This window comes from Triticum aestivum, chromosome 1A, assembly GCF_018294505.1.
Source record: "Triticum aestivum cultivar Chinese Spring chromosome 1A, IWGSC CS RefSeq v2.1, whole genome shotgun sequence".
Lineage (NCBI taxonomy): Eukaryota > Viridiplantae > Streptophyta > Magnoliopsida > Poales > Poaceae > Triticum > Triticum aestivum.
The window spans coordinates 231,796,057-231,807,721 of record NC_057794.1 but is presented as its reverse complement, the minus strand read 5'-3'; positions in this window follow the sequence as shown (position 1 = coordinate 231,807,721).

Here is an 11,665-nt window from a genome sequence, read left to right as displayed (position 1 = left end):
TATATATATACTAGTGTTCTGTCCTCTACAGCATTCACTTATAGCTATGTCTTCTTGTTGAATCTTTTGAACTAAGTGAATGTGATCGGACCCTAACCTCTCTATGCTTTCTATCTCAAACTCTATCTCTCCAAATCATATGCATTCTATTGAAACTGTCGAATGTCTTCTCTGCGTCCTTGTCAGCAGAAGATACAGAGACAACCATTAAGTCCGTTTTCAATGCTCATTCCTCCACCTGAAACCCGGAGAAGTAGGAACGACCACCCGACAATCCAGGCGTGCGTGGGACGTGGAACAAACCCCAATATGCTGCATGATGGCCACGTGTTCCTCAGATGCGAATCGCCAGGGGCACCTGTGTAATAACGTAGTGCCGCCCCTGTACCTATAAATACACACCTCACAGCAGTCATTATCTCTTCTTCCACTCTCGCACGAACCCTAGCGCCACCGCTAGCCCTCGACGACGCCGGCGACGAAGCGCTTCGCTGCCACAACCTCTCCGACACCGTCTTCACGCTGACCGCGTACATCGCCTTCTCTGCCGTCGCTGTAGGTGTCCTCCGTCGCCAAGTTAGGGCACGGACGATCGAACTGCTCGGCCTCCTCTTCCACTCTGTCTAGCAGTTCTTCGTGTGGTAAATAAAACCTCCATTTTACGGCCTCTTTGATCCTATAGCTTTATCACTTTCTACCACAAGCAGTTTCTATTCACACAAGTTGGATCTCTTTCATACTGCATCTCATAACATGCCTAGTATATTCACTTGTGCTTCACAAAGTAGTTAGATTCCTCACTTGTACTGATCCGTGGATTCATACAAATCTGGAACCAACTCCTTATCTATGAGTGAATGTCTTCGCACAATGAGGTCAATGTCTTCTAAACTGAATTATCTTCAAAATCTTTTGAGAATGCATATGACCTCTTCTCCTTCCCTCACACCTTAATGCTGTCATAGGTACATGTCCGTGGGAGAATCCCTTGGTTCTCATAGTCTGCATTCATTTGCAGAATTCTTACAGTATCACATAAATTCTCCCGAAGCCAGTTCCTGTTTGTCCAGCAAGCGAAAACCTTTGAAGCCTCTGAACGTATTGAAGCATTTTAGATTAAGGTTCATGGCTTCAGAAAAATCAGCAAGGAAGGGTGGCAGAAAGCGTCGAGGAGAAACATCAAGAGATCTGCCCGATGACCTCTCAGAGCTGTACAAGACAGATACTGAAGAGGATTACAATCCGCGCAAGACGCGAATCCAATGGATTCGACGCTATTGGGCAGAACAGTGGTTCAAGTAGAGATTTGTGACCAAGGAATATGCTGAAAAGAATGCCATCAAGCGACCATGGGGAGACATCCTCTACAAAAATCTTCAACCCAGGACCAGAGATGAAGCCATTGAACAAGGATTCTATCCCTGCATGGTCCGTGGACCACAGCCTGCGGATGCTGACCCATCGTCCCTGCTATGGTGTCGTGACGACAATCTATTTAAGCGCAACTTCCAGTTTGCCCAGAACTCAGCGAAGCAGAACAAGAAGACTTTGGGTTTAGATTTCAACCCTGGTCCCTCTGCTCCCCGTGCCGATGGAACTCGCGAAGCTGAACCCAATCTTCTTGGGCCCTTCTACAATCTTGAAGGCCTCATCACTCACATCGTGGTTCAAGGGACAACCGTGAATGAGCCTGCAGATAACGCTGAATCAGATGAAGTGCCTGCAGCGCCGAAGCCAAAGAAGCTGAAGCAGCCAAAAGCTTCAAAGCCGGCCTCTGCACCAAAAATCTCATGAGTGAAGCCACTGGTAACTGCACCTCCTGAAGACAGTGTGCAGTCTGAAGATTTGTCCCGCATCTCCAAGCCCCTGAAGGTCAAGATGCCTCTGCCACACACCGGCCAAGAGCTGACAGCTGCTGCCATTCTGCACAATGATGCCATTGATCTGTCAAGTGATGAAGATCTTGCAGATGACGCTCTTGAGCAACTCATCAAGAGCAAAGAAGAAGCCAAAATCTTCAATGATCTGCCTCTCTTTGATGTAACAATCATCCACAACTTCATTGATGAGTGGTTTGACATGTCAAACATCAGCTTCGAAGATCTGCAACTACCCATTGGCCTCAGTGTCGCCTTCCATGGCGCCATTGCTTCAGAGTTAGCTATCTCCCAGCGCATTGTTGAACTGAAGCAGAAGATTGACTTTGAGAAATCTCAGTTCAAGAAGCATATGGCCAAGCTCAGCATGCAAGAGGTGAAGAACTTCAAGATTATGTTGCACGAGCTCAAGGAAGCCTTTCTCAAGAAACGTACAGAAGCTCAGGGTTCTCGTGAGCGCATGAAGGTTCTGGCTGACAGATGTGTGCAAGCCTACAATGAGGCTGAGAAGCGCAAGGCCCTTGGGCGTCCTGGCATCGACCCCAGGATGGCTGCAAAGAAGAAGAAGAGGAAGACCAAGAAAGAACTGGCTGCTCCCACAGAGCCTTTGATTGTTGAACCCATTTCCATGGTTCGTCCTGACGCTGAACGCCAACTGACAATCCATGAGCCTGCTTTCACAGAGGCTCATGAAGCTGAAGAAGACGAGGACTGCTGAGGCTGAAGCCAGGAAGAGGAAACATCCTAAAGCCTCTCCTACTGCCCCCTCCAAGAAGAAGAGGAAGACCAAGAAAGAACGGGCTGCTCCCACAGAGCCTTTAATTGTTGAACCCATTTCCATGGTTTGTCCTGACGCTGAACGCCAACTGACAATCCATGAGCCTGCTTTCACAGAGGCTCATGAAGCTAAAGACTTTCTAGCAGCTGATCCCATCGCTGCTGACGACATTGGTCACCATGACCATGTAGAAGATGGTGCAGTCCTTCCTCAACCCGAGCACAGCGAACTCATCAGCATTGGTCGTACTCTGACGCCAATTGCTTAGGATGCTTCATGGGCTGATCGCCCACAAGAGGAAGAAGACTTTGAGGCCCAGCGAACACCAACTCCACAGGCGTCGCCTGCGTTGCGCAGGCTTCGCAAAGGTCCAAGGCCTCCAGTCTCTCCGTCTGAAGCTAAAACTGCTGAAGACATTTCGGCTGCATCAGCCGATGAAGAAGAAGCCCCACAAGCTGCTACTCCCCCGTCCCACCAAGAAGCGGTTCTCGAGGAGAACGTGATTGTGACCGACCCTCCAGCTCGTCAAGTGGAGGTTGAAAATCTTGAGGCTGCCACCACCAACACCAATGAAGCTACTGACGATGTCATGGCTGAAGCAAATGTGGAGCCCTCACCAACAAAAGCATCAGAAGTCAGCGAAGCCACTGATCCCACTGCTTCTGTTCCTACGCCTGCTGCCGGTCCTCAGTTCGACTATCATGTTGTGCACAGGCTTCAGGTACAGAAGCCAATCCCAAGATTGCCCAGGTTCCCAGGTCCTGCATCAGCACCTGGATCCTTCAATATCAATGGCTTCAGAGCAGACAACACATTCTTCAATAGCTCCAGGAACCCCTACTCAAGGGAAAGAATATCATCTGATCGGTTCTGGAGCTATCCGCAGTGAAGCTATTACTCCTGCATTCTATACAATCAAGGTCACATCTTCCCACACAAGCGTCTTGACATTGAAGTAATAGCTGGTCTGCCCTATCTGGAAGAAGCTCTGGATTGCTTCAAAGAGGTTGGATTGCTGCCGTTCGTCACTGACCAAGAGCATTGGAATGAAGAGTTGCTGCTCCAATTCTATGCCACACTTCACATCCGCGGGTATAACAGAGATCCGAAGACTTGGGTCCTGGAGTGGATGACAGGAAATGTTCATCACGAAGCCAAAGCCTTTGACATCATTGAGCTCACTGGTCTACCCACTCCTGGCGATCTCTACGAATCTGGCTGTCAACTTCACAGTGAAGCTGTGGAGAGCATCTTTCAGAAGCCTGAACCTAACATGAGTCAGATGCTCAGTATGATGAAGCCATTGCCCCAAGATGCTGCATATCCCAAAGAGTTCTTTGTTGAAGACCTAGAGTATCTGCCAAGAACTATTTATCACATCATAAGGCGAACTCTCTGGCCCATCAAAGGGCACTCTCCACTGGCCAAGATGGAAGGTGCAATGAAGACTTTGGTCTTCTATATTCTTCATGGAAAATACTTCAATGCACAGGACTTCTTCATTCGCCAACTTGCTGCATCAGGCTCTGATCTGTTTGGCTTGAAGTTCTGCGCCCCATGGGTAATGCGGCTGATCAAACTTCACTCCGCTATCTCATATCAGGCATCTGCTCGCAATCATCAGATCTTTTTACCTGATGTGGATATGTCTATTGAAGCCATCTATCCTGAGCCTGCCAAGGAACCTCTAAGTCTTCAGAATGCAGAGCATCAAAGTTTTTCTCAGAACATTGAAGGAGTTGAAGCAGTAACTAGTGTGTATCCTTTGGCTGGAACTACACGTGCAACATCCTGCTCTCACTGAAGCCACTGATAGTACAACTGCCCCACGACCCAAGAAGCGCACTCGTGTTCTTAATGACCGAGAGCTTCTTGTGGCTCTTCACCAGAAACAGGATAGGCATCATGACTGGCTGAAGCATCAAATGCAAAGCCTCTTGGTGGATGTTAATCGCATTCGCAATCTTGCCACTAAGAATGCCTTTGTTGCTCATGAAACCTCTCGACGCACATGGAAAGGGCTGACGCTGATGTGTTCTGAAGATGATCTTCAAGAGGATGGCTTCTCTGAGCGCTTCAAGTTTGACTCCACATCTCCTCGAAGGGTAGTGCTACGACGAACTCCATCTCTTGAAGACTCTGAGTTCTCTTCCTCTGCTGCAACGGTAAATGCCAGAGTGATCGAGGATGACGATGATGCTACTTCATCGCCGCCTCCTTCAGCATGCTTCGACACTACTCCAAGCTCTTCTGCACCACCGAACACCACCAACGACCCTGCTGCTTCACCTACTCTTCATGGGAACGAGTAGAGGCTCTATGTCTTCAAACCTTTTTGGTCCTTACTGACAAAAGGGGAGAAGCATATGAATTTAATAGTCTTCAAGCGGGTCCATATGGGCGGGTGCTTCATATTTTGCTTCGTGTTTACAACTCTCATTTTGATACATTTGGTTCTTTGAGTTGTAACACTTAAACTCGATGGTCGTCTGCTACCTATTTGCCATTTTGTGATGCGATGATAAATTCCGCATGTGCGACGATAAATTCCGCACTTAGATCATTTTGCAGACGTCCATTTTCCATTATGCATGTCATTATCTTCACATACCTTCACATGCATAGTGGATTGTCATCATAAGTTGAAGAGGATCTCCACAAGCACAACCTGCCATGTGCATTTGCATTCCGAAAGCAAGCTACTTATATGCACATCTTCAGGGGGAGCCGTTGCAACTTATGAAGACAATTCCTTATCCTTTACAATTTCACATATTATATTCCCCATTGAAAACTTCAACTAGTTTGTCATCAATCACCAAAAAGGGGGAGATTGTAAGTGCATCTAGTGTCACCCCTAGTTGGTTTTGGAGTATTGACGACAAACCTAGTTGAGGGACTAATGTGTTTGTGAGAATTGCAGGATAACACAGGTAGAAGTCCCTCATTGATTCGGTTTTCCTACCAAAGATGACCCCTAAAAATGTATGAAGACATTGAAGTCAAAGGTGGTATATGAAGATATTCACATTGAAGACTAAGACAAGAGAAGACATCGCATGAAGCCTATGGAGCTCGAAGACTTAGATCTTTCGTAGTTCTTTTTCTTCTTCTTTATTGAGTCATAGGAACCACCATACTGTTAAGTGGGGTCCAAGAGAACTAGTCAGAATGACTGAAGTGTTGCTTAAACAAAACCTATGTCTTCGAGTGAAGACTATGAGAGCGAATCTTGTCCAGAGTCAGACAAGTCAGCTTTGCTTGTAGCCCAAGTAAAGTTGCCGTGTGAGTTTGAAATCTGACCGTTGGAACACGTGTCAGTTCCTTAGTGACCCAGGGTCATTTCGGACAAATCAGGTCGGGTTGCCTAGTGGCTATAAATAGCCCACCCCCTACTACCAAAAACGGTTGGCTGCTCAGAGTTAGTATACGGCTTTTGTCGTTTGAGAGCAACCCACCTCGAAGCTTTTGAGAGAGAATTCCTTGCGAGGATAAAACCCTAACCACCCAAAGCCAAAGAGAATTAGGCATCGCTCAAGTCTTCTTGTTTGTGTGATCTGAAGACTTATTACACTTGAGGACTGTGAATCCTCCAGCCGGTTAGGCGTCGCGTTCTGAGCATCCAAGAGACATTGTGGATCGCCGGTGAACGAAGTCTGTGAAGGTTTGGGAGTCTACCTTGAAGACTTACCAGAGTGATTGGGCAAGGTCTGTGTGACCTTAGCTCAAGGGGAATACGGTGAGGACTGGGTGTCCTGAGCTGCGTGTTCAGGACTGGGTGTCCGGGACTGTGTGTCCTCAGGTTTAAATACCTAGCCGCCCTAACCAGACATACAGTTGCCACAGCAACCGGAACTGGTCCAACACATCATTGTCTTCAACAAGTCACTGGTTTCATCCTTCCCTTCTCTTTACGTACTGTTACTCCTTGTGAAGTCATTGTATGATTGCACTATCTTTTATCTTCACTGAGTGACTGCGTGTTCTGTTTGGCTTCATAATATCTTCCTACCTGATCCTTACTACATTGCTGCTATTAGTCATTGTGCTTTCACTCTATTGAATACTTGACTATGGCTTGCCTAGTGTAGTCTACCTTCCGCTGCAGGCTAATAGGTTTATTTCTATCGTTTGTCTTCATAACTTTCACGTTTTGAAGACTTTCATAAAAATCGCCTATTCACCCCCCCTCTAGTCAATATAACGCACTTTCAGGTGCATACCCTGGAGGACGAGACGATAGCATCCCATATCCAAGACATGGAGGAGCACATTCGCATGATGGAACTGGAGCTGTCCGACAACATGGTCGTCATCAAGAACCTCATGACCCGCAAGGCCGAGCTAGAGGAGGAGCTCCAGGACGCTCGCATCGAGCATGAGGGAGAGCTGGACGCACTGCAGGAGAAGATCGACGACCTGAAGCTTGAGCTTGAGGAGGCCGAGGAGAAGCTGGATGAGGGAGAAAACATCCAGGAGGATCACTCGTATGGTGCCTATGTTAGCCAGTAGAGGGACCAAAATGATGAGCTCGGAGATGACGACACGGAGAGCGATGCAAGGACACCCGATCTTGACATGGTTGACTGGTCCTCATCTGATGAGAGTTAGATTTTATACCACCATGAGAGTTTAGAAATTCGATTTCGTTATCCGATTAGTTTTATTTCATTTGTAAGACCTTGTCAAATCTTGTGACATGGCTTACCTTAGGTTTGATTATTCATGTGAACCTCTTTGTTTGAAATTGAATTGGAGTGATTTGAAGTTTTATTGCTATCATGTGCATATGGGTAGTGTGATTTTAATCACTAGGCCTTGTTCTATTCTAACTCCTCATCCACTCTAAAACCCATCAGATGCCTCCAAGACGTGACCCCGGATTCAACTTTCCACCGGAGCTTACGCAATTGATCCAGCAGCAGAATGCTCTTATGCAGATGCTCATTCAAAACCAGAACCAGAACAACAACAACCCACCGCCGCCACCCCCAGTTGACAGTCTTACCCGTTTTCTGAGGCTGAACCCACCCGTGTTCTCCAGCAGCACGGATCCGATTGTCGCAGATGACTTGCTTCGCAAGATAGGAAGGGAGCTGGCCACAGCAGGATGCAATGATGCTGAGAAGGTGAAGTTTGCGGCCCACCAGCTGGATGGACCGGCAGCTGCTTGGTGGGAGAACTACACCACCACATACCCCATGGAGAATGTGACTTGGACTCAGTTCCAGCGGGCGTTCCGCACTGCTCATGTCTCAGCTGGAGCCATGAGTCTGTAGAAGAAGGAGTTTCGCAGCTTGCGCCAGGGAGGACGCACGGTATCTCAGTATGTTGATGAGTTCAGTAAGTTGGCCCGTTATGCTCCAGAGGACGTGGCCACTGATGCAGCCAAGAAGGAGAAGTTTCTGGAGGACTGAACGATTAGTTGGGAGTTCAGTTGACTCTGGCGACATTTGCGTACTATCAGGAGCTGGTTGATAAGGCTACCATTCTCGAAGGCAAGCGCCAACAGATGGAGAATCATAAGAGGAAGTACGGTCATGGGAAGTATAACTTTGGAGTTCAACAGAAACCCCGCTACAGCCCGTACTCAGGAAGTTCTGGATCAGGCACTAGCAAGTTTGGAGGGAATCATCATAACCATGGAGGCCACATTCATAATGGAGGAAATGGACACAACCACCATGGTCACAAACAGGGCAATGGCAATGGAGGAAATGGCAATCAGCAGCATTTCAACTCTTCCACACCGATGAAGAAGGACCTGAGTCACATCACCTGCTTCAAGTGCAAGAAGACATGTCACTACTCCAATGAGTGTCCTGAGGTGCAGAATGGAAATGGAAATGGCAATGGGAATTCTGGAGGCAAGAAGTCCAATCCTTTCACTAAGGGGCATGTGAATCATGTCAATGTGGAAGAGGTTTATGAGCAGCCCGACGTAGTGATTGGTAAGTTCTTGGTTAATTCATTTCCAGCACTCATTCTTTTTGACACTAGTGCATCACATTCATTCATATCAAGGGGATTTGTGGATAAACATAAGTTGCCTACCATAGCTCTTAAGTCACCCATTCTAGTGAGTTCCCCAGGAGCCAAGTCTATGGCTAGTCAGGGATGTTTCCAATTGCCTTTGAACATAGGGGGACATGTTTTTCCCACAGATATGATTATATTAGAGTCGCAAGGGTTGGATGTAATCCTAGGGATGGATTGGATGTCCAAGTATGAGGGAAACATTGACTGTGCTAGTAGATCGATTTTTCTCACCACCCAAGAGAAAAAGAGGATCAAGTATGTATCCAGGCTTAAGCCTAGGAGGACCCAGGTGAACTCTCTTACGAGAGTTGTCCAGGAAGAAGTACCAGTGGTGAAGGATTATCCCGATGTATTTCCGGTTGAGTTGCCGGGTATGGCGCCAGATCGGGAGATTGATTTTTTGATTGAGTTGCTGCCAGGCACATGACCTATCTCCAAGAGGCCGTATCGAATGCCTGCTAATGATTTGGAGGAAGTCAAGAAACATGTTAAGGAGTTGCTAGAGAAAGGGTATATTCGCCCAAGTTCATCACCTTGGGGAGCCCCAGTACTCTTAGTGGAGAAGAAGGATGGAACCTTGAGAATGTGTGTGGATTACCACTCTTTGAATGAGGTGACCATCAAGAACAAGTATCCCGTACCGATGATCAATGACTTGTTTGATGAGCTAGAAGGAGCTAGTGTTTTCTCCAAGATCGATCTTCGATCGGGTTATCACCAATTGAAGATCCGTGAGAAGGATATACCCAAGACATCTTTTACCACAAGGTATGGGCTTTATGAGTATACATTCATGTCCTTTGGTTTGACTAATGCCCCTGCCTTTTTTATGAACATGATGAACAAAGTATTCATGGAGTTCTTGGATAAGTTTGTTGTGGTATTCATTGATGACATATTGGTTTACTCCAAGAATGAGGAGGAACACGCTGAACACCTGCGCTTAGTTTTGGAGAAGCTCAGAGAACATCAACTTTATGCCAAGTTCAGCAAGTGTGAGTTTTGGCTCAAGGAAGTCGGATTTCTTGGACATGTAGTGTCAGGTGAAGGGATTGCAGTGGACCCTACCAAGGTAGAGTCAGTCACAGAATGGAATGCACCCACCATAGTTGGCGAGATTCGTAGCTTCCTTGGACTTGTAGGATATTAGCGGAGATTTATTGAAAATTTCTCCAAGATTGCAAGGACCATGACAACGTTGTTGAAGAAGGACACCAAGTTCATTTGGACTGAAGAGTGTGAAGCTAGCTTTCAAGAGTTGAAGAAGCGTTTGGTTACAGCCCCAGTGCTATTCCTGCCTGACGTACACAAGGACTTTCAAGTGTATTGTGATGCTTCACGTCAGGGACTTGGAGGTGTTCTTATGCAAGAGGGAAAGGTTGTAGCTTATGCTTCACGACAGCTTCGACCTCATGAGTTGAACTATGCCACGCATGATTTGGAGTTGGCAGCTGTAGTGCATGCACTCAAGACATGGAGACACTATCTTATTGGGAATCATTGTGATGTTTACACGGATGACAAGGGTTTGAACTATATCCGCAGAAGGAGTTGAATCTCAGGCAAAGGAGATGGTTGGAACTTATAAAGGATTATGACATGAGTATGCATTATCATCCAGGAAAAGCCAATGTTGTGGCAGATGCTTTGAGCCGTAAGAGTTATGTTAATACCCTTACAGCAGGAGGTTTACCTCAGGAGTTATGTGACGAGCTTAGAGACCGACAGTTGCAAATAGTTCCCAGAGGTTATGTTGCCGCACTCGAGGTATAGTCCACCTTGTTGGGAAGAATCAGAGAAGCCCAGAAGTTGGACCAAGGTATTGCTGAGATCAAAGAAATGATGAGCAAAGGGAAAGCAGAAGGATTCTGTGAGGACGAACATGGAACCATATGGTTTGAGCAACGGATTTGTGTACCCAATGACCCGAAGATCAGGAAGTTGATTCTTCAGGAGGCTCACGACTACCATATTCTATACACCCGGGCAACACCACGATGTATTTGGACTTGAAGGAAAGTTTTTGGTGGGCCGGTATGAAGAGAGAAATTGCCGAGTATGTTGCAATATGTGATGTATGTCAGAGAGTAAAGGCAGAACATCAGAAACCAGCAGGATTACTTCAGCCGTTGCCGATACCTGATTGGAAATGGGATAAATTTGGTATGGACTTTATCACGGGGTTACCCAGGACCCGTTCAGGTTATGATTCCATTTGGGTGATAGTTGATCGTTTGACCAAGGTTGCTCACTTCATTCCAGTGAAGACCACATATACAAGTGCTAAGCTGGCAAAGATATATATGACCAGGATTGTATGTTTGCATGGAGTTCCAAGGAGCATCGTATCAAATAGAGGGACGAAGTTTACCTCAAAGTTTTGGAAACAGTTACACGAAACTTTGGGTACCAGGCTAGAGTTCAGTACAGCCTTCCATCCACAGACTGATGTGCAGACAGAGAGAGTCAATCAGATTCTAGAGGACATGTTGAGAGCTTGTGCGCTAGACTATGTGTCTAGTTGGGATGATAACTTACCCTATGCAGAGTTCTCGTGCAACAACAGCTACCAAGCCAGTTTGCAGATGGCCCCTTTTGAGGCATTGTATGGAAGGAAATGGAGGACACCCTTGATGTGGAATGGAGTTGGAGATCGCAAATTGTTTGGACCTGATTTGATTAGGTATTCTGAGGATAAGGTCAAGTTGATTCGTGACAGACTTAAGATAGCCCAGTCAAGGAAGAAAAGCTATGCCGATGCTAAATGCAAGGAAGTGATCTATGAAGCGGGAGATAGAGCATATCTTCGAGTGTCTCCACTTCGAGGTATAAAGAGATTTGGAGTCAAAGGAAAGTTAGCACCACAATTTGTGGGACCGTGCAAAGTTCTGGAACATAGAGGAGAGGTTGCATACCAGTTGGAATTACTAGAGGCTTTGTCAGGAGTTCATGATGTGTTTCATGTTTCCCA